Raw genomic sequence first — 25,106 nt, forward strand, 5'->3', positions numbered from 1 at the left:
CAATTTATTAGTTCCCAAAATGGACTTGGATTCAATAGTTTTATGAAAATAAAATTTGAAATTTACAGTGCGAGAATGGAAGTTGAATTTTTTCAGCTTTCCAACAGTATATTAGGAACACAAGGGATAGCCGTCCCTAATTTTGAACCATTAACCAAAGAGAACTAGCAAGCAGCGCCCACCGTCACAAGTGCTTTATCTGTCTTTTGGAACCAACTAACAAGACTGACTGTTGTTTTTCGGTCTATACACTAAGTAGACACACCCACCAAACGTTGTGAGACAGATAGGAAACGTTTCAATTTCTACACTAAGTAGACACACCCAAGCGTTGAAAGGTGGGTAGAGAACGTTTCAATTTCTACACTTAGTAGACACACCCACCAAACACTGTGAGAAAGTTTCGATTTATACACTCAATAAATACACCTAGCAAACAGAGAAGGTTTCGATTTATACACTCAATAAATACACCTAGCAAACAGAGAAGGTTTCGATTTTTACTCTGAATAAATACACCTAGCAAACAGAGAAGGTTTCGATTTATACTCTGAATAAATACACCTAGCAAACAGAGAAGGTTTCGATTTATACTCTGAATAAATACACCTAGCAAACAGAGAAGGTTTCGATTTATACACTCAATAAATACACCTAGCAAACAGAGAAGGTTTCGATTTATATTCTGAATAAATACACCTAGCAAACAGAGAAGGTTTCGATTTATACTCTGAATAAATACACCTAGCAAACAGAGAAGGTTTCGATTTATACACTCAATAAATACACCTAGCAAACAGAGAAGGTTTCGATTTATACACTCAATAAATACACCTAGCAAACAGAGAAGGTTTCGATTTTTACTCTGAATAAATACACCTAGCAAACAGAGAAGGTTTCGATTTATACTCTGAATAAATACACCTAGCAAACAGAGAAGGTTTCGATTTATACACTCAATAAATACACCTAGCAAACAGAGAAGGTTTCGATTTATATTCTGAATAAATGCATCTGATGAGCATTGTGAGGCGAATGGACAATTTTTTATTTATACAAAAAGTAGTGGCTATGAAGTGTAGACGAACATTTTTATCTCTTAACGTTAGGGTAAACACTCCCAATACGTTGGTTCAGGTTATCAAAAAACAAACAAATTTGGAAACACTAGGTACTTGTTTGTTTGTTGAATTTTGCGCAAAGCTACATGAGGGCCATCTGCGCTAGCCATCTCTAATTTAGCAGTGTAAGACTAGAGGGAAGGCAGATAGTCATCACCAACCACCGCCACCTCCTGGACTGCTCTTTTACAAATAGCGTCACTTATAACGCCCACGCGATCGAAAGGGCTAGCATGTTTAGTGTGACGGGGATTTGAACCCACGTCTCTTAGAGTACGAGTTGAGTACCTTAACCACGTGGTCGTGTCGGGCATGCTACGTACTTATTCCACTTATGCTGAATATCTTCTTGTTTTGGTTGTTTGTATGATTCAGTTTTAGTCCCTTCACTAGCGTATTACAGATTATACAAACAACCAAAACAAAAAGATATTCAGCATACCATGCGTCCTTCGGTCGGAGAATGCTAAATATTAACTTTTCAAATCCTAATTTAACTTTATATGAAATATAAGTAACAAAACGGTAGTAAATATATAAAAATTCCAGTTTTCGACGGTTATAACGTTCTATAAATATATGCATGGTCAGATGGTTAGGGCGCTCGACTCGCAATCTGAGGGCAACGGGCTCGAATCCCCGTCCATCAAACATGCTAGTCATTTCAGCCATGGGAGCGTTATGACAGTCAATCCCACTATTTGTTGGTAAAAGCGTAGCCCAAGAGTTGGCGGTGGGTGGCTATGATTAGCTGCTTTCCGTCTAGTCTTTCACTGCAAAATTAAGAACGGCTAGTGCAGATAACCCCCGTGTAGCTTTGCGCGAAATTCAAAACAAACCAACCATAAATATATACAAATTATTTTAAATGTCGTATTTCGATTTAAATATTTTGCATATCCATTTATAATAACGAGAAAAACAATATTATATTTATATATGTAAAACACAAACAAACTGCATGAAAGAGCTATAAACATCAATAATCCAGTTTCATTTGAACTTTTTAAGTTACTTATGTTTTTTATTCTGTAAATAACTCACTTTAATATCGTTCTATCTTAAGTGTATTAATTTATAAGTCTGTCAACCTAAAGTACTTGCAACAAACTGAATAGACAGATGACTTTAAGGGGATCGTGCTACACTTAATGTTATTTAGTTGAAAACGTATCGATCAAATTATTGGTTTGTGCTGTACTGAATATTGTTTAGTTGAAAATGTGTCGATCAAATTCCTAGCACACCGCGTGAGTCGCTAAAATCGAACTTAATCGCATACTAGTAATATTTACTGTTGTTTATTTTTCCTTGCTTTTCAACATTTGGATTGCGAATGGTTAAAGCATGCCTTTATCTGTTGGAGATTCCGACCAAGCCGAATAACAGTATATATTTATAAATTATAAAGTTTGTTGTACTTCACGTAATATTATTTACGTATTTTCTTGTAAGTAAATATATATTGGAGAAACAGAAAAGTTACGTTTGAGAATACATTTTATGAAAATAAAATATATTTTAAATAAAAGAATCCTTTTTTATTTTCCAAATATACCCATTTTGGTATTTTTTGTGAAAAGTATAAGATATTATTTAATAAAAAATATATTTTTAATAAATTTAAAACAACTTTAAATGCTACTTATATTAAAACAGAGAGGGAGTTTTAAACAACAATAACTTTGAGATAGAAAAACGCGGAAAGTTTTACATTGTTAAGTCGGTATTGTTGGAGAAAGCTTTCTTGTAGGAAGAGAAGAATATCCTTGAGGATACGAAATCGGTAGTTTATGCTTTTTTATTTTTTGCGATTTTATTTACTTGTTTCAAATTAAGAGTAATAGGGAGATTTTAAAATTATTTTAATGTTATTTCATTTCCACACATGCACACAAATATGTAAATGAAATAAAACTGTACGTTTTATATAAAATTGAAGATCACGATGCGAGTTATTGTTGAAAATGTGAATAGATTTTGTTTCATACAAAGGCCTGGCTCACTATCACCTGTCATCATAATATTCAATAATGTTACTGAATCTAGTCACGCTTGCCGTTATCTTTAGATGGGAATGCATTGTCCGCTGAGACACGCAGAGAAAAAAAGACATAGAGTGTTCTACAAAGAAAAGTCCATCAAGTCCGTCATTCTTCAGTGTGATTGGTTAACTAATCTCTTTACGATCCATGGTTATAAAGGCAGTTCACCTACAAGTTTATTAAGAAATTATAGTTTTTCATCAATCTATAAAGCTATGGAAGGAATCACTAACCCTAAAAAATCAGGATGACGTCATTTGGGCGTCACGGTTGTCATCCAGCTATTACACGCTCGTTTTAAAAAGACAGTACATTCTCCTGGTGTGCTGTGTTTAACAGCTTACAGCCATTCAGTGATGTTCCTTCCCACCATGGTTATTGATCTTACTGCTCTCTTCCTTATGGTCCAGTGTTTTAATATCTTTACATTTTCCATAAAAATAATAATACGTGTTTTTCATAAATTTTTTGCGGAGGGGGATACCTACCTTGTTTCTGAAATTCTGTCTTCTTTTTACATCTCATCTACAATTTTCTTTCCCATGTTTAGTACTCTTTCTAGCGCCATCCAGTGGCTCAGCAGTAAGTCTGAAGCCTAACGGCGTCATTTGATGGGCTGAGCATATATAGCCCATTGTGTGGCGTTTCCTTTAACAACAATCAAACCAAACTTCTCCTGGTATCTAAACCTCGAAAACTCTATCTCTTTTAATGAGTGTTTCTCTAAGGATGGCTTAATCTTTAGCGTTATTTTTCAAAGTTTCTGAACTTTATTTTTTAATACACTTGACGCTTTTATTTCTATTATATCTTTCTCTTTTAAACCATACTCTTATTTTTCTTATACAGATTCTCTAACCTCCTTTATTATATATATTTTCTCCCTTTCACTTCCTGCCAAAGATTTGTTCCCCTAAAATGTGGTAGACACAGCAGATAGCTCACAGTGACAAAAACAAGTCCAAAGACTTTCAAATAACGAGTATTAAATTCACCACCAGTTAATTATATGTCGATGGTTATTCATTGAATGAAGCCTTTATTATCGATTATTGAATTCTACAAGCTGTATGTATCTTTCCATGGACCTATTAAACTTCTTTACCAAATTTGGTAACTATCCATCCACACCCTGCGAAGTAGTTACATGGACATACAACATGTTATATTTATATAGATAAGTAGCTATATGGACATACAACAGACGATACTATTATATTTATATAGATAAGTAGTCACATAGACATACAAGACAGTTCTATAATATTAAAATATGATATATAATTTTTGTTTGCTAACCCTTCTCCATCTATCTACTTCAAAACTGTGACACAGCACTATTCTAGATATGAAATAAGGAATATATTCTCTCTATACTGCAACTGGAAAATGGATTATTAGTTATTTAATTTAACTTGTCTAAATGGAAAGAAAAGCGTTTCTTACATTCGTGTGTGTGACAGTAAGATTAACACTAGATATGGTGAATATTAACATTAGGTGTGGTAAGATTAACACTGAGTGTTACTATTAACAGTAGGTATGTAAAGATAAATACTAAGTGTGGTAAAATTAATACTAGGTGTAGTAGGATAAACACTAAGTGTGGTAAGATTGTAACGATCAGTAACCTTAGTTTTATTACTAATTATTCATTACTTTTTTCTTAATTAGGTATTACTAACTGGTGCTTGTTTTACGTTTCTGTTTCTAATCTGCTACTGTCTTCGGAGAAATCTTTGTAAGCACAACTTTAAGTACTGGGCAGATTTGTTTATTGTTATAACGTTGCTTATTTATCAAGTGTGTTTAGTAGGAAAATAAATCATTACACAAAACATCACCAACGCCCCTCAGTGGCTCAGCGGTAAGTCTGTGGACACACAACGCTAAATAAAAAAGAGTTTTGATGTTTTTGTGCTTTATAATAAACAAATACAGAATTTATGACGACATTGAAGCAGGGACACAATTTCTTATGTAATTTAAACTGTTTAATATTAAACAGTTAGTGAGAGGAAGGGACCGTTTATGTTTTTGTGACTCTTACAACATTAAAATGGATTTCCATTTTAGGTTTTCTATTTAATCATTCAAAATAAAATCGGTAACCACTTTGGCTATTTCAAAATATTGGCCCAATCCAGTGTTTCTCAGACGGATTTGCTAAACGACCCCCCAAAGGTTTGCTTTGATTATCGCGACTGGTATTATCTTTACGGGAATGAAAGAACAGTTCGTTATGGTTCATAACAAAATTGCTATGCACATACCTATCACACATCTCACGGACTAAAATAAATGTTGACTTAGCCTAGACAGGTTCTGACCCCTCCCCCCGGAAACACATGTCTAATCCACCTTTTAGATCTATGAAGGTGTTGATAATTATAGCAAATTATTTGCCTGGTTTATGATTAATGCAACCACTAGGCCAAGTAGTTTTAACCACGTAGTTACACAATATAATTATGTATACTTCAGTTTCTAGAATAAAAACCAAACAAACCGCAAATAATAATGAACTATGACGACTAAGTTATTTTATTACATAATACAACAAAATCCTTTCTATAATACGTTTAACAAATACATTAATTTTGAAGTCTTTATATTGGTTAAAACCACAGACAATTGTTGGTCACAATTTAATGATGTTACAAGTGAATTAGGCCTAAGTCAGACAGTGGCAAAAATTCTTAAGTTTTCTCACATCGCAAGTCATGTTGCGCTATAAATTTTGGTCACTAATACTGTCAATTCTCCTGTTATTCAACTGTCGAGGGATTACGAAGTTTTGCATATCTCTGGTTTAAATAGTGTCGAAGCTAATTTTTAAACAATAATCGAAAAACTGCAACAATGGAAACAAATTCACAACCACATAACGCGCCCATAGAAAATTTATAAAATAAACCTAAACACAAACGATTTTCAATCTGGTGTTGTCTTTGGCATTGTTATCAAACTAGATTAAGTAACAAAACTTTATTTTGTGAGTTTCTGTAAACATGACTTATTTATAGATGTCAGCACGTACAATTATATGAACATCTTTTCTTGTAGATTTCGAAAAACGAAAGAAGCAAACATGTAAGACAGGTACTTTATTATCGAATAAAGCAGATACAAACGACAGTTGTTTATCATTAATTACCATTTGGCAACAATATACACACCATAACTAGCCGAGGTCTACAGTTGTGACTTATAACAGGTCTGATCAGCCTGGTTTGATTAGTGGTAAATACTAACTGAGAACTAAATTTTGAGTTATATCAAAATTGATAACTGTAGACAGACCAATGATAAAGTCACTGTGGCTAGCTGAGAACTACAGTCCTCTTTCAGGTCTGATTAATTATAGCTCAGTGATAAAGTCACTATGACTAGCTGAGGACTACAGTTCTATTTCAGGTCTGATTAATTACAGCTCAATGATAAAGTCACTGTGGCTAGCTGAGAACTACAGTCCTGTTTTAGGTCTGATTAAATTATAGATCAATGATAAAGTCACTGTGACTAGCTGAGGACTAGAATTCCGAGCTAATATTACTTAACTGTCAATGAACCTTCATAAAGACAAGAAAACAGAGTGACGCTTAACATTAGTGAAGTTACTGTTGGATTCAGTCTCTAATATCTAACCAATTTTAATTTCAAACAGGAAAATAAGTCTTTGAAATATATATACACATATAAATTAGTAAACAGAGATTAAAAATATATTCATGCAGATAGACTGAACTGTCAGGATAAATATCACTTATTAAAATTAAACTTTATTTTCCTTCTGAGCTCTTACTTTCCAATTCTCTCTCAACAAAAGGTTTCGAAGAGAGATAGATAGAGAGGACATTTATTGAACTTGAAATTGAATGGTTACAACCTCTATATTTAGAGTGATGACGTAAATTAATTGACTTTTGTGGTGGTTATTAGCGTCGTAATTTGTTTATCATGGTAATGAGAACGTCTAAATGTTTAGCAACATCAAATATTGATTTCTTACTCCTAAGTATAAGGACTCTGGTTCTCACGGTGAAACATGATCGTCCATGTCGTGAAACTTGGCTTTTGTTTCACGTATTTCATGGAACGCATTCGTGGTGCTATAAAGGTTCTCTACCTCCTTTTCCTTTGTAAAACGAATCAACCCAGCATTCAAGCGTTTTTTCTAACACTATTACTAAATTATTTAGTAATTATTGCAAAAGACTGGTTCCATCTTGAACCAGTAAACGAGGAGTATTTGTTTAATTATTGGCTGGAGTGTAGCCCTGTTTGACGTCATGGAGTCGTAACCAAATCTGTGCACATTAGACTGATTTAAAAACCTCGTTCTAGATGTTTGTTCAGTGCACAGATACAGTGTGGATCAGTGATCTGACTTTATTTTGATGACAGAAAGTTAAACTTGTACAAAACAGTTTGTTTGTTTGTTTTTCTTATAGCAAAGCCACATCGGGCTATCTGCTCAGCCCACCGAGGAAAATCGAACCCCTGATTTTAGCGTTGTAAATCCGGAGACATACTGCTGTACTAGCGGGGGGCAATGTACAAAACAGAGACATCTCTGCGTGATAGATGTTTGTTCAGTATGCAGATATGTTATGGATCGGTGATTTGACGTGGTTTTGTCGACACCGAAAAAGAACGTAAACTTAAACACAACAGAGACACTTCTGCGTGTTAGTTTTTTGTTGTTTTTTTGCCATTAGCAAAACAAAAAAGCAAAAAAAAACGTACACTTGTACAAATTAGACACTTTCGAACAGTAGATGTTTTGCTAACAACAAAAAACAGTAAAGGTGTTCACAACAGAGACATTTCAGTGTTTTAGATTTTTTCTGAAAACTGAACAAAGTTTCTAAACTGAAAATACATCTTTTTCAATAAGTTGATACGTCTTTAACTGCTTCAAAAATCAGTGTTATTCAAGAGTAAGAAAGGAAGTCGTCAATCTTCATTTGAGAGAGTACTTGGAACGAGTGATAAACACCTCGTATACGCATTCCAATTATTAGGAGGTTCCCCGCTAGTACAGCGATAAGTCTACGGATTTCCCACCCTAAAATCAGGGGTTCGATTCCGCTCGGTGGGCTCAGCAGATAGCTTGATGTGGCTTTGCTATAAGAAAAACACTCTTATTAGGATATATACTACTTTTGTTCCCTTAACAAAAACTTGCATGTTACGGGATATTTCGAGAGTGAGACTAACCGGAACAACACCCATTTATACACAAACGCCTATATAAGCAGTTGTACCGATTTTTCTCGTGTGAAATATTCCGTTCATCAACCAATAGCAAAGCTGGATTTAATTTGCTTTTGATGTTCATTTCGTGCAAAATTATTACAAATTCGTTATTGGTTTACTTTAGTCTTAGTGGCTGTTGAATGAGGAACTAAGTAAGGTTAAACTAGACTTGAAAGTACCACTAAGTGTGACTTGTTTTCATTGGTGCTATAGTTAAATTGCTGGCTATGATTTGGGCACGTTGAAATTCTTGAATATAGGGGTGAGACGTGTACGTATGTACAATGTAATTGCGTTTCTTAAAAGTTATAGAAGAAATCTGTTCTCTCAAAACTGAAAAGAACTTGGAATGACCAGATTGACCAAGTTTTGGTTTTTTTGCAAGCGACTGAAAGAAAAGGATTATAATAAAGAGTAAAGTTACGTTATGACAATAATGAACAGTTAATGGGTAAGGTATCTTTGAAGCAACGGACAGTCCTTCTTTTCTTATCCTGTTAAAATTTTGATTATTTGTGTTCAAATACCACATATATTCATGAAACGTTTTTGCAAACAAAACAAAATATCGTCAAGTTGATACAATTAGAATAGTTTCCCACCCATAACCTTTTCAATTATAGCACAGAAATAAATTAACAAAAGTAGGTAATACTTTCGAAAACACGTAAAAATTATTCAGTAGATCATACATTTTACTATAAAATAAAATATAACTTGCTTGAACACAACTTTTATGCGGTTCAATGGAATCATCATACTGTAATGGAACTCTTGCTTGTATGATACTGGAAACACGTTTTTATTACGCCGTGTGTAACCATCAACTTTGCGACATTTTTATCTTGTGCACATGTATATTTGCATTAGGGGTCACGATTTTCTAGTTTCATCTCCGTTTCCCGTCACGAAGAACTTTATTTTACTCCATTCTCAGGGCGCAGATATGACATCATGAATGCGTCACACGCGGATTTAATGCACTGGCGCCACGAGTAATTAAAAATAATCATTCTACTTGCGAAATAGTAAAACTGATCTTCCAAAAAATAATTTTTAAACTAAATAGATAAGTCCAGAAACATTGTTACGATTACTTTGAACTCGCCATGACAAAGAATGTCAAGGTTTTGAACCCAAAATAAACGTTGTTTACTTTTATTACGTAATTAGAAACATGTGAACCTTCTTGTACTAGTTTGACTAATTAAAATCCTAACTATTTCGTTATTCTTAAAACCAAGTCTTCACAACACTAATAACAGATTAAAAATATTAAAACAACAAAATCTGGGTCTATAAATTTTCAGCTCTCTGATGTATAAAAAATTTGAAGGTAGACTTCTGTTTCGGCATGATCAGGTGGGTTAAGGCGTTTCACTCGTAATCTGAGGATCGGGGGTTCTAATCCCCGTCACATCAAACATGCTCGCCTTGTCAGCTGTGGGGGCGTTATAACGTGACGGTAAAATCCCACTATTCGTTGGTAAAAGAGTAGCCCAAGAATTGGCGGTGGGAGGTGATGACTAGCTGCCTTCCCTCTAGTCTTACACTGATAAATTAGGGACGGCTAGCGCAGATAGCCCTTGTGTAGCTTTGCGTGAAATTCAAAAGCAAACAAACAATCTAGACTTCTTTAACTTTGAGCCTTTAGACTGAAGAGAAGCACTTAGTCACATCACTCACCACTGGACTACTTTGATATCACTGTAGGATTTGACAGCCACACTTGTAACGAATACATGACCTTAAAGTTCAGACCATAATTTTGCAGCAATGAACGGCTATAAAACTTTGAAGTTTTGCGCCACAGTTATAAAAAAAAGTTTAAATAAACAAACACGATGGCAGAATGACTCTATTAATTAATTTCCATTTTTCTAGATGCTAATAAAATAGTTTCAAAACTTTCCTAAGCTTACGACTATAAGAAGTCAAACTCGCCCAATTCTATTAATATTAACCTTACATTTAAAACCACGGCTCTAAGGCCAAATCTGCTCTAGAAATAACTTTTCAAGACTGGGAAACAGAAATACGCCGAAACTTTTAAAAACAAAATGACACATCGATGAAGGTTCAATATGAGATATATTGTTCTCGTCTCTTCTGTGTGTGTGAACAAACTAAACAGTTAAGGAAACGCGTTCATCATTAGTTCCCTAATGCCAAATAAATGAAAATACGACTTCGTATAATGTTCAAATTATTAGCAAATTTCAGGTTTATACCATTAAGACATTCATCAAGACATTCAGCAAAACGCTTATCTTAATTCAAAGCTTTAAAGCAACGTAGCTGTAAAACATTATATAGGATTAAATATAAGCAACAACATCTGGCATAAAAATAAAAATATTATGGGAAAGGAATGAAAACGGAGAGGACTCAGATTCTAAGCAGATTTATAACAACAGTCGACTGTCAGTAAGGGTATGGTGTAATAAGATATTTAATCTCATAACCAACGACGTAAAAGCAAAAAGCGCCAAGTAAGGAAGGCATAAAGCGCTTCAAAGAACTAGTTAATATGATAGCTTCAGAAACTAGGCCTAATGAAAAATAAAATTCCATTTTTGCATCTAATCGCTTTTCTTGAATACTGCTAACTGTACATTAAAAGCTGAAAGCACAGAACCTGGTATATAGAGTCTCGAGCACGCAGAACTTTATTTCCATGATGAAAAAGCCTGGAGATGTCCGAAGAAAAACCACTTCTCTGTATTAATTTATAAAATACCTGACAAAGATCATGCAAGTAGAAATATTGTTGGCGATCGCAGAAAGAACCCAGAATAGCAGCATTGTTTGAATAAGAGAAATAAAGCAGCAGTATTGTCGAGATCAAATAAAGAACATAAAATAATAGTATTGTTGAAATCAGAGAAAGTAAATATAGCAGCAGTATTGTTGAGATTAAATAAAGAACGTAAAATAATAATATTGTTGAAATCAGAGAAAGTAAATATAGCAGCAGTATTGTTGAGATTAAATAAAGAACATGAAGTAATAGCAGTGTTAAAATGATAGAAAGTAAACATAGCAGCAGTATTGTTGAGATTAAATAAAAAATGTAAAATAATAATATTGTTGAAATCAGATAAAGTAAATATTGCAGCAGTATTGTTGAGATTAAATAAAGAACATAAAGTAATAGCACTGTTGAAATCATAGAAAGTAAATGTAGCAGCAGTATTGTTGAGATCAAATAAAGACCGTAAAATAATAGTATTGTAGAAATCAGAGAAAGTAAACATAACAGCAGTATTGTTGTGATCAAATAAAGAACATAAAATAATAGTATTGTTGAAATCAGAGAAAGTACATATAGCAGCAGTATTGTTGAGATCAAATAAAGAACATAAAATAATACTATTGTTGAAACCATAGGAAGTAAACATAGTCGCAGTATTGTTGTGATCAAATAATGAATATAATAATAATAGTATTGTTGAAATCAGAGAAATTAAATATTGCATCATTATTGTTGAGATCAAATAAAGAACATAAAGTAGCAGTATTGTTTAGACCAGAGAATTTCCACTTTGTCTTTTCTGAGATATATTTGCAATATTCCCAAAATTTCAGTGAAAAACAGATGTTAAAATAAGTAGTTAATTTTATCAGTTTGACAATAAGTTGTATTTTAATATTTTTGGGGGAGAACAATATTCATTTGATCCTACAGTCCACAACTTATCTTACCTATTTCAACATTATTTTGAAGTGAAATAATTTCCTTAAGAACAATAATAGTTTGGACAAGTAACAGACTTAAACAAAACTTTATTAACGTCCTGTTTAACCCCACATAGTTCTCGAAGTCGAATAGTGAACAGGTTGTAAGTAGAAATTGTTGATAGCTATTTTAGCAGCAGTAGTGGCGGTAGAAGACAACAGTTATCCTAAGTATGCTGACAGTTATATGAATGTTGACGTGTAGTTAGAACACGTAACTTTTATGAATTTAAAGGTAACGTACTTATTCCATGATGCATTCGAGTTATAAAAGCGAGTTATTTGTGGTTAGTTACTGAGGTTATGTGTTTCCATCCCTAATATTAAACTACTGACTAGAAGGGAGGTAGCCCGTCTGTTTATTTTAGAACAAAACCACATAAAGCTATTTGCTGTGTCCATGACGGAGGATCAAAGCCTGGATTTTAGCGTGGTAAATTCATAGGCTTAACGCTGTTCCACCTACCACTTTACCACCAACCGTTCATGATAAGTTATTGACTGCCATTTCATAATGCATCCACAGCTTAAATGTAATAATTATTTTGTGGGACGGCATGAATTCGAACCCGGCTCGACAACTCTGAAATCTCGAGCTCTGATGTTTAGTATGAATAAATAATTAAAAACCATCACATAAGTGTCTATTTAATGATTAAAAAAACACCAGAACCTAATTAACGTAACTAATTATAATGGATGAGGTCTCGTATTGAAGCTAAAAGAGTGAATAAAAAAAACAAACTACCTTTAATTCTTTTTCTTTTAACGAATCAATTATTCATTAGATAGCAAAACAAAAGCCTCTAAGAAAATAAAGTTCATGGAAAGACCAGGAACCTACAATAAAGCTAATGACGATTGATGGCTTAAGCTTAGCGAAGGGATATCATCTAAAAGGAAAGTGCGTGTAAACCCGTAAATAATGAAATCAAAACACTCAATGTCGGTTTTCTTATGTGAACTTTGAAGCTCTGTACTATTGTTTTACGAGAACTGTGAATAACGTTTGGAACTAGAATGTTTGATACTAAGTGCGTTAGATAATATGGATATGTGTTGGTTGGCCGTTTCGGTAACTTGAACACAATTACAAAAGAACTATCTGAGCCAGACGTACTCGATTTTCAACCGACACAGGAAAAAGAAAGCCATTAACAGAATCCATCTCTAACTCAAATTAATAACTGAATTAAATGTTTTAACCTAAAGTCAATAAATTCTAGAATAAACAGCTAGTTTTAATTACTGAAAATAAACGGATTAAAAGATATGTTCTGCTTCTACCAAATTTAAAGTTTGAGTTTGTGTAATCTTATGACAAAGCCACATCGGGCTATCTGCTGTGTGTGATTGTTTGTTTGTTAGCAATATAAGACTAGAGGAAAGGCAGCTAGTCATCACCCCCCAACTCTTATCAACGAAAAGTGTGATTGACTGTATCATTATAAACCCCACGGCTGAAAGGGCTAGCATGTTTGGTGTAACGGGGATTCGAACTCGTGAATCTGCCGTGTCCACCGAGAGGTATCGAACCCCTGATTTTAGAATTTACAACTTACCGCTGTCCTACCAGGAAACAAATTGTAAGTCCTCCCTCACTCACCCTAGTGGAGAAATAAGCTTGAATATTTATACCTTAAAAACTGGGTTTCAATACACCTAGTGGGCAAAGCGCAGATAACTTGTTGTGACGCTTTGCCCTTGAATACAAATAAAAAATGTTTAATCTAACGTTAGTGAAATTTAGATAGCTGTTTTTGATTAATGAAAATCAATAATTAAATAAATATAATTTCGATGTTTGTGAATGCATCAGCTAACCTTATTACTTCAGGCCTAAACTTGTTACTTCGGGCATTTGTTTTATGTTTCTTATTACATAGATATTCATGTTACGTTAGGGTGAAACAAAATACATTTTGTCGTTGTGTAATTTTTAATGAAATATTTGGAATCTGTTGTTAACTGTTGACTATAAGGTGAGATAATTATATATTATTTTAGCTGCGGCTGAGCGGCTTATAGAACGTTTCTACGTTCTTGTTTGTTTGCTGTTGTTGTTTTTTCAAGTACAAACTTTTAGCTCACAACTCCGTCGTCGCTTGGCCGATTTGAGCTCAAACTCAGGAGGTCAAATCCTTTCATTGATGTATTTGACCACACTCTAGGTCTCATAGGTTAATTCACTCTAATCCTGCCTGAAAGAATTTTCAGTGCCTCGGCTACTGAAGATTCTCTCTTGTTATTTAACATCATAACATTTCAGCTTGAGAGTAAACATTATATCAGTAAAGGTTATAGTCAGAAAGATGTTCCTTCAATGAGCTAATTTGAAGATTGTGCTATGTATGTTCTGTCCACCAAGATTATCGAAACCTAGTTTCTGGCGCAGATGTATTACTGTGGGAAGTAAATTAAAGGAGAGAAAAACACAACAAAAGATAAAAATTGACGAATTACTCGGTAATTATTTTTCTACCTTAACATATTAACGCATTATGCAATACGTTTCTTAGCAGTAAGTCTGACAAAAATATAGTTAAAAAATTAATTATGGTATAGAATTATATTATAGAATGTTAAATTTATAAATTAATCATATTAATATTTTATATTTTACGCTACAAGCGTTGAAAGATAATACATTACATATCAATACTGTGTTTGAACCCTAATGAAAACCGACATCCCAGCAGTTAGTTATCCAAGTTCATAGGTTTTTCTTTACCAAAGACATTAATGATCTATTTGTTTTGGTATTTTGCTCTGTACTTCTCAAACACGAATTTCTGTGCAGTTCATTCCATTATTCCCGTGATTAGATTCTGAGCCACTTACACGATCCAGTTTTATTGCATCCACACATCCCTGCTAAATGATGGTTTTATATCTTGCAGGATGTGACATAGACATGAAAACGTGTTTCCTTATGTTCAAGGTTTCCAAAATTGATTTACGGGATGTGACATAGACATGAAAACGTGTTTTTCATGTTCCATGTTTCCAACGATGATTTACAGGATGTGACACAGCATGGAAAAATTACTTTTGTGTTGAATGTTTCCAACAATGATTTACGGGATGTGACATAGACATGAAAACGTGTTTTTCATGTTCCATGTTTCCAACGATGATTTACAGGATGTGACACAGCATGGAAAAATTACTTTTGTGTTGAATGTTTCCAACAATGATTAGCAGCACATAGAAAATCTGATTGTGTCTCATTCAGGTTTCACAAAATCATAACTTGGTGGCGAACGTTAGAAATAATTTGGATCGTTGCTGACTAACTTGGTGGGAACCTTTCTACTGCTTGTGACGAAATACGTGATGTCTCTATGTCTTTACACTGGAAATTGAGTTTCTTGGTAAGTGTAATTGGCAAAATCTTTTATGTTCCAAAAATCAGCAAATGGCTTACCTGTAAGTCCATAATGTAAAGATCTGTAATATCTACTTCCCCATTGTGTTCCAGAATATTAATTTTCCTTTCCCAGAACTATACCAGTTTGTTGAACAACATGTTTCATTTATTCTTCTAAAAAATTCTTCAACTTATCTTTCTAGCTTTTCAGATTCTGCTGTAGTAAACAGGAAAACCCATGCCATTAATCAAAACTATCAACTTCTTGCTTCTTCTAACTTAACGAAGAATAACTCCAGCAACTACCACCAGAGATATACTTTAGTGATGACCAGGGATAGGTTGTTCTTTACCTTCGGGAGAAACTCGACGATCATATCTGTTGATACATTACCTCAGAGATACTTAAAGTTTCTCTGTGAAAAAACTTTTCATGCTTTGTTCTGTAGTTTAATAGGAATAAACTTCGTATCAGCGAATAGAATGTCGATGTTCCCAGTTTTCAAATGTGAAGTTAATGTTTATTTGTCGATTTTCTTATCACGGTCAAACACTGACAGCCTCATTAACTGGAGAATTAAAACTCACGTGATCCGATTCTTTCTGATTTTCTTATAATCTCTCTCATACACGATAAGTTATGTGTCATGCTATTTTTTTACGTTTTTATGTGAGTTTTGGATATTATATGTAATTGAGTTTGGTTTCGTTTGGTTTGATATGAATTTTGGGCAAAGCTACATAAGGGTTATCTGCGCTAACCGTCCCAATTTGATAATTTAAGACTAGAGAGAAGACAGTTCGTCAACACCACTCATCGTCAACTTTTGGGCCATTCTTTTACCAACGAATAGTGAGCTTGACCATCACGTTATAACGGTCCCACGGCTGAAAGGGCAAGCATGTTTGGTGGGACGGGGATTCGAACCCACGCCCCTCAGATTACGAGTCTAGTGCCTAAACCACCTGGCCATGCCGGGCCTGCTACATTAGAGATACTTGTCTCTTTCACCGGATGTCGTCCACGTTTGGACAGTTTGGGCTTTGTCTGAATATGAATACGAGCTGTTTTAAATGCATAAAATGATAAGCAAATAAACATAGGATTTTTTTGTTGCTTTTTTCAGGAAGCACGAACCTAGACTAAACTAGCTTATCCCAAACTTTCTCGGTTCACGGCGGTTCTCGGTTCGAGTGCCTTAATGACCTGGCCATGCCTGGCCTCGAACTGTGATTTTGTAAAGAATTTGAAATAAATATTTTCATGTTTTACTATTTCTTATTTTGGATTTTCCTAAAAACATCTTGCAACCAACCAACATGTTACGTCACAGTTTGGAAACTAAACGAAAACTAAATACAAATAGATTAATACTTCTCGTTAAACGAAAATTTCTTGGTATCAGATAGATAACCATAACTTCTATCAGAAGGTCTGTATTTATTATTTTTACGCTTTTATCATTATATTGCTATTTTGATATTTATTTAGCATTGTTTCGTCAGTTCTGTATCATAGCTGTTAACGACGTTTTCGGTCATAATCCATGTAACATCAAAAATTTTAAGATATTTAGATTAGTCCATTGTCCACATACTGAAGTAGCAATGCAAAAAAAAAACAGTGTATTTAAATAACTATATTCATCGCCAGGTTGTTTAGCTATATTATTCCTAGGTAAATTGCTTTGATTGGATGAGAATATTTATTACCTTCGCAATTCCCTGTTGATTTTGCTTCTGTTCTAAATTTGTTTATTTGACATAAAGATATTGGTTAAATAATTGAACAAAATACGTTCTGAAAAAAAAAGCATGTACTAGTCAGTATTTTGTTTCAGCATGTTGAGGGCAAAAAATGTTTTAACAGATTTATTACAGTTTTCATTTAACTTAAGTTGAATGTAATTCTCTTCAACAAAGTTTCAGTTACGTGTGAACTTCTACTACATAAATATTACATAAGATGTGACACTTTACATAAATATAACATAAGGTGTGACTCTTTACGTAAATATTACATAAGATGTGACTCTTGACATAAATATAACATAAGGTGTGACTCTTTACATAAATATAACATAAGGTGTGACTCTTTACGTAAATATAACAAAAGGTGTGACTCTTTACGTAAATATAACATAAGGTGTGACTCTTTACGTAAATATAACATAAGGTGTGACTCTTTACGTAAATATAACATAAGGTGTGACTTTTTACGTAAATATAACACAAGATGTGACATTTACATCTACATATATAACACAAAGTGTGACATATACATATATATAACACGAGAAGTGATATTTATATATGCGTATATTTAACACAAGGTGTGACTTTTTACGTAAATATAACATAGTGTGACCCTTAACGTATATATGTATATATAACAAATATTCATATATATGTGGTATGAGTCATTACACACACACAGACATATATATATAACATTAAGTATGACTTTATATATATATAATGTAAAATATTTCGCTACCATTGGTTCAAGTATGTAACCTGTTATCCAATCTGATGTATCATGCATAACATTGTTTGTTTATATTAAAACTACTCTTGTTAAGAACGACAAGAGCACGTGTTCATTGATTTTAGTTTTCTAAGCTGCTATTTACCAAATTACTCACAACCCACATCTCGTTAGTTGGTCGACGTAACCGACAAGATGATAATAAATAAATAACTGGATTCTATGAAGCTGGTGTTCACTGACACACAATACATATTTTTTTATGAATGATGGTGTGACATTCACAAGGATGTAAAACTATTAAACTAAAGCCATTCAAGTGAAGTTTTGTCGATAATTTCCAATTACTTACGACATCTTAACCCTAGAAATAAAACATATCGAATTTAACTCATTATAATGGTTAAGTCTCATCTAATTCATTATAATGGTTAAGCTTAACGTAACGTTCAGAAAAGAAAAATACAGAAGTTAACTATAAACATTATTCCAAGTTTCGGTGTGTTTGTTTGTTCGGAATTAAGCACAAATTACATCATGGGTTAGCTGTGCTTTGTCCACCACGGGTATCGAAACCCAATCTCTAGCGCTGTAAATCCGCAGACATACCGCTGTGCCACTGAGAGAGCTCCAATTTTCGGAACGTGCTGAAAAATAATAAAATAGAGAAGTTAACGGTTTTTTTGTTGTTGTTTTGTTTTGCTCAGGGATATATCACCGATTGGAAATGTTTGTTTTAATTTCGCACAAATTTATACGAGGGCTATCTGCGCTAGCCGTTCCTAATTTAGCAGTGTAAGACTAGAGAAAAGGCAGCTAGTCACCACCACACATCGCCAACTCTTGGGCTACTCTTTTACCAACGAATTGATCATCACATGATTTCGCCTCCATGGCTGAAAGGGTGAACATATTTAGTGTGACAGGAATTCGAAACCACGATCCTCAGATTACGAATCGATTGCCCTGACCACCTAGCCTGATTGTGAATGAACACACATCTTTAAGCTAGGAAGTGCATCTTATCTTGGAGCCTCTGTACTGTATAATTTTGGTGGCAGTAATAACTTAGAGATTATGGTACATTCAGATCCCTCTAACCCATTCAGTTCTTTTAGTCTAACTAGTGTGGTTTGATTTATATTATGGCAAACGTAGAAGTCATGCTTAAGACAAGGACACTCTAATGCTGTTTACTCGTTTCGACAAGTTAGTCAACGACAAAATCTAGTTGTACTTAGAAGTCATGTTCTTGAAGTTACGCTATCTGGAATACAACGGCTTGTCAGAACAACTTTGTACGGTCTGTGTAACACACGCTTACTCCTTTTGTTGAGAAACTGATATTTGCAGGTTAGAAAGAATATTATACACGAGTGTGTGTGTTTGTGTGTATATATAATAAAACACACTCAACCCATTTTTTAAAAGGAAAAAAAACTTTGAAAGTAGGACCCTTTCAGTGGCTCGACAAAAAGCTCGAAGTCTTATAACGCTACAAAACGGATTTCGATACCCATCGTGGAGAGTAACAAATAGCCCATTGTGTAGATTTGCGCTTCACAACAGGCAGCAGGAAACTTCTTTAATAGGATAAGTTGTGTGTTCTGTAACTAAACAGTGACTTCTTGGTCATTTAATTGTATTGTCTCCGAATTTGAATATTTGAAAGAAGCGGTTAAAATAGACTTTTGTTACTTAAGGAATATCAGTGCTTTTAATTACGTTATTCACGTGATATATTCTTTTATTTCTTATGTGCGTATGGGTCCCATATTACGCATAGTTCTTAGAAACGTGCACAAAAAATAAAAGTTTTAGTTTCATTTTAAATAATGGCTTTAGTTGCAGTCTTTAATTTTGATGGCGCGGAACCCGCGTTGAAACCAAGAAAGTTCAGAGATGGTTCGAATGAGTAATGAAGAACACTTTATCACAAACTTGACTTTATGATAAACGTGCAACATTTTTATACAATTTTGTTATCATCAAGCATTAGTGATTTGCATAGACATAATAATAAATAATATACAGCGTAAAACAAAGAAGTTACACGAATTGATATTACTTAAGATAGTAAAGTTATGTTAGGGTGTTGGTTTAGAGAAGGGTGTCTTTGTTTAAAATGTATTTCATACATATGTGTAGACACTAAAATAACGTAACATACAGGGCAATTTGTACTGTCGTGACGACAGTAAAATGTACGCGTGCCATGAATTACGAGAAGAATTATGCACCCTGTAAGCTACAACACAGCATGACATACAAGAATTATGCACCCTGTAAGCTACAATACAGCATGACATACAAGAATTATGCATCCTGTAAGCTACAACACAGCATGATATACAAGAATTATGCATCCTGTAAGCTACAACACAGCATGATATACAAGAATTATGCATCCTGTAAGCTACAACACAGCATGACATACAAGAATTATGCATCCTGTAAGTTACAACACAGCATGATATACAAGAATTATGCATCCTGTAAGCTACAACACAGCATGACATACAAGAATTATGCATCCTGTAAGCTACAACTCAGCATGATATACAAGAATTATGCACCCTGTAAGCTACAACACAGCGTGACATATAAATTTGAGAAGCAAGAAATAAAAATATTTGCTTCTCTTGATTTTATTTAGTCCTGAAAGAGAACACTCTCGAGGACCCTACGTAAATACATTCAATCAAATATACTCTTCGATGAAACACTTTAGAATTTGACAGAATAGGATGAATAATTCCTGGTGCTCTGGAACAAGTTTTCTTAATATATCTGGAAGCAGTTTTCTTAATATATCTGGGACTAGTTTCCTTAATATATCTGGAACCAGTTTTATTAATATGTCTTGAACCAGTTTTCTTAATATATCTGGAACCAGTTTTCTTAATATGTCTTGAACCAGTTTTCTTAATATATCTGGAACCAGTTTTATTCTTAATATATCCGGAACCAATTTCCTTAATATATCTGGAATCAGTTTCCTTAACATATATGGAACCAGTTTTCTTAATATATATGGAACCAGTTTTCTTAATATATCTGGAACCAGTTTCCTTAATATATATGGAACCAGTTTCCTTAATATATCTGGAACCAATTTTCTTAATATATATGGAACCAGTTTTCTTCTTAATATATCTGGAATCAGTTAAAAAGATTTGACATCTTTCAGGAAGTGGGTAGTAATTATACAATAGTAATTTAAATTAGTATTATGAGTTGACGAGAGAATGTTTAATGTGATATGTTGACATCTTTAAGAGAAGAGCATGTGGAAGTCAGGTTAAAAGTAGATAGATCGATTTTTGATCACGCCCCTTGTCACTTGAAGGATAAAATGTTAACAGAATATCCATACTTCTGATGTGCGATTGTGAGAATCTAACATAGTTACGTGTCAATTCTAATTGTATCAATGATTGTTTCTAACCAGAGAATGTGCCAAGAGGTGGTTCAGAGGTAAAAATGGAAAGTCAGTTGGTTAAACGTCAGAGTAATTATTTTGAATCATAACAATAAGTTATTAAAGTTAAATATTTTATCTTATTCGTGTAAGCTAAAACTGTGCTATATTACTTTATATGTCACGTTTCTTTGGGTATTTGTCTAATGTTCGTCTATGGTACTTATTTAACTCATATAAAGCCCATTGTTGGGTCAACGACAATTTTACGAAGCTACAATTCCAAAAACAGTGATACAGTTAAAATGAGACGGTGTTGGCTAGTCGCCGTCCGAACACTTCTTTCAGAGAGTTGGGTGCGCTCTTCAGCGACTCAATTATGAATTACTGATTAGATAATACAAACATATTGGTTCATTAGAACTTAAGTAAAATAATGAAAAATGGAGTTGAAACTGAACACAAAAGTTTCACTTTAAATCTAGTTGAAGAAACGATGTGATCCAGATCTCCATCTAATGACGAAACGATTTGATCCAGATCTCCATTTTCTGACGAAATGATGTGATACACATCCTGGTTTTTGTTACTACACCATTGATAAAAAAATATATGGTTCTCATTTCTACTTAGTTAAAGATATTACATTGTTATGTAGCTGCTCGGCGTGGCCTAATGACCTTCAGCTCTCGAACTGTGAATTTGAAAGTTCATTATTCGCACCCCGTTGTCACAAAAATGCTCTCTGTATGTTTAAGGTGTAATAGCAAATCCCATCAATTGGTCAGACCAAGAGGTAGCAGTGGTGGGTGCAGCTTACTAGCTACCTTCCATTTAATATATTTGTTAAAAAGTATGGAGGGCTATTTACAAATAGCATTGCGCAAAGTGGCATGGTATGGCGAGCTAGTTAGGGCGCTCTGACGGTCAGTTCCACTATTCGTGGTAAAAAAGTAGCCCGAGAGTTGGCGGTGGGTAGTGATGACTAGCTGCCTTTCTTCTAGTTTTCCTCTGCTAAATCAGCGACAGCTAGCGCAGATAGCCCTCGTGTAGCTTTGCTCGAAATTCAAAAACCAAAACAAACTTTTACTCAAGAAGTTCCTGCACTAAAATGTCCAGAGAATATTCCAGAGCGTTAATTGTATAACCATCAATTTCTCACAGAGCGTGGTAAAGGTAACTCGCTTGAGACTTACCATGAAGGGGAAAATCTTCGGCGGGTTCGCTTTCGTCCTGTACATCCACTGGGTTGCCAGACATTTTGTTGATGAGGTAATCGAAGAATTATTTGTCTCTGATACGAGAATTTGACTTGACTTGACTTGTATGTGGATAAGATCTATTTCTCGTAAACTATACGTCGCGTAAAAACAAACTCATAAATACGAGACGATTCTGAACAACCTCGAATATCGCGAAACTCGGAACCGAAAGAAACGGAATCCCCGAGTGTATTGATCGATGTAGTAGAAGCACTTGAACCTCGTTTCCGTTAGTATAATATAGAGGTGGGGTGGGGGTGAGGTGGGGAGATTTTCCATCATCCTAAAAGTTCGTATGTCAATCGTGAATACCCACTTATAGCGCATGCTCCAATATTTCACTTGATTGTAATCGTCTTTGATTCGTTTCGTATCGCCATCGCAACACAGACTTCATTGTTTTATATATTATAATTAATGTAATTTTTATTTGAAGCGTATTACTTAGTCATCTGTATTTCTATAAATTACACTTGTTATTGTTAAACACAAAGCAACACGAAGTATTAACTGTGCTCTGCCGACCACGGGTATCGATAACCGGTTTCTATCGGTATGAGTCCGCTAATGTATTACTTTACCACTGGGGGACGTTTCGACAAATGGTTTGTTTGTTTGGAATTTCGCGCAAAGCTACACGAGGGCTATCTGCGCTAACCGTCCCTAATAAAGCAGTGTAATACGAGAGGGATGGAAGCTAGTCATCACCATCCACCGCCAACTCTTGGGCTACTCTTTTACCAACAAATAGTGGGATTGACCGTCTCATTATAACGTACCCACGGCTGAAAGAGCGAGCATGTTTGGTGTGACGAGAATTCGAACCCGCGACCATCGGATTACGAGTTGAGTGCCTTAACCATCTGGCCATGCCGGGCCTCATTTTAATGAATATTTGAATAATAAGATAACGGATTTTGTAACCTGAGATGTTTATATTAAAAGGATTAAAAACTTAAGTTCAAACATTAAATGTAAATAATTTATATTAATTATAACTTTAAATTTATTACTTTTCAAACAAACATTTATTTATTTTCTAATTTAATTATTTTTATACTGAAGCCTGAGATTGTATGAAACTAGTTTAAAGAACAGTTTGATAAAATAAGGAAAAAGAATTCGACTTTTTTTTAAGACAAATTTATCTTGAAGTAAAACTACCATGAATTATATACATACATATATATGTTAATTGCTTGTATAAAGATGACCTAGAAATAATACGTTGTGTCGTAATTAGCTACTAACTACTAAATCAAGATTTTTTCTATACTTTTGTTTGTAAATCAGCAGCTGTATTTATTTTACATGACAACACTCTGAAGGCTGAATAAAAGGTAACGCATACACCTGCCTGGAGGTGGGGTTGCTTGCAATGCTTTTCTTTTAAAAATTCTACTCATTTATAAAGATAATTAATATAATGCAGAATGTTTGATGGGGAATAAGCTTTCTTATGTAGCAAATATGTTTTAAATCTGTTAGTTGGTAAGTGATGATTTTGTGTGTACTAATTTTAAAAGCAACAGTTGTTCTTATAACGAGAAAATAACGTTAATTAACTAATAATTACTACAAAATATCTGCTACTTATGGGTTCTGTAGTACTAAGGAGATAATATAACGTATTAGTTCCAAAAAATAAGCTGTTAAAATAACGCATCAATATTTAACCTTTTCGATTACCATAAACTTAGATTTAAGCAAACTACTACGTTTACTACGTCTCGTGCTATACATTCATACACTACCTATATAAAAGGAACATTCTTACACAGTTCTAACCTAGGTAACACTATCAAGTTAATAGTAAGTTTTTAACTGCTGTTCTGTTTTTCACAAAGCAAAATCCAGGTGGTTAGGGTGCTTGACTCGCAATCTAGGGGTCGCAGATTCGAATCCCCATTCCTCAAAATATGCTCGCCCTTTCAGCCACGGGTGGCTTTATTATGTGACAGCAAATCACACTATTCGTTGGTAAAAGAGTAGCTCAAGAGTAGTCGAAGGATGGTATTGAATGGCTGCTTTCCTTCTAGTGTTTTACTGCTAAATCAGGAATGGCTAGCGCAGATAGTTCACGAGCAGCTTTGCACAAAATTCAAACCAAACCAAACAAAATGAATTTGAGTTTGTAATTAATGAGCTATTTATTGTTGTAATTCAGAAATATTTGGACTAGAAGAAATCTTACTTGATTTTCTGTGAGGATGCTTACCTTTGTTAAATAACTGAGATCGGTCCAGTGGTTAATGAGTCTGGCTTAGGAGCGGAGGTTCCAATGTTTTATTTACTGCCAAAAATAAATATAAACTAAAAAAAACAACAATAACTGTGCTCTAAACTTTGGTGGCGTGTGCGCACTATAAGAATGACAGTCAGATCCATTGATTGGTTTG

General features: G+C 34.1%; 1 long non-coding RNA gene across 1 annotated transcript in view; it reads right to left on the reverse strand.

Annotated features, from left to right (window-relative positions):
• Nucleotides 1-22,757, reverse strand: part of LOC143245492 (uncharacterized) — a 35,750-nt gene extending 12,993 nt beyond the window's left edge. Inside the window, exon 1 of the long non-coding RNA XR_013025634.1 lies at nt 22,642-22,757. This is a non-coding gene — a long non-coding RNA (uncharacterized LOC143245492). The remainder of the gene's footprint in view (nt 1-22,641) is intronic.
• Between the last annotated feature and the right edge of the window lie 2,349 nt (nt 22,758-25,106).

The sequence above is a fragment of the Tachypleus tridentatus genome, chromosome 2 (genome assembly GCF_004210375.1).
Source record: "Tachypleus tridentatus isolate NWPU-2018 chromosome 2, ASM421037v1, whole genome shotgun sequence".
Taxonomy (NCBI): Eukaryota; Metazoa; Arthropoda; class Merostomata; order Xiphosura; family Limulidae; genus Tachypleus; species Tachypleus tridentatus.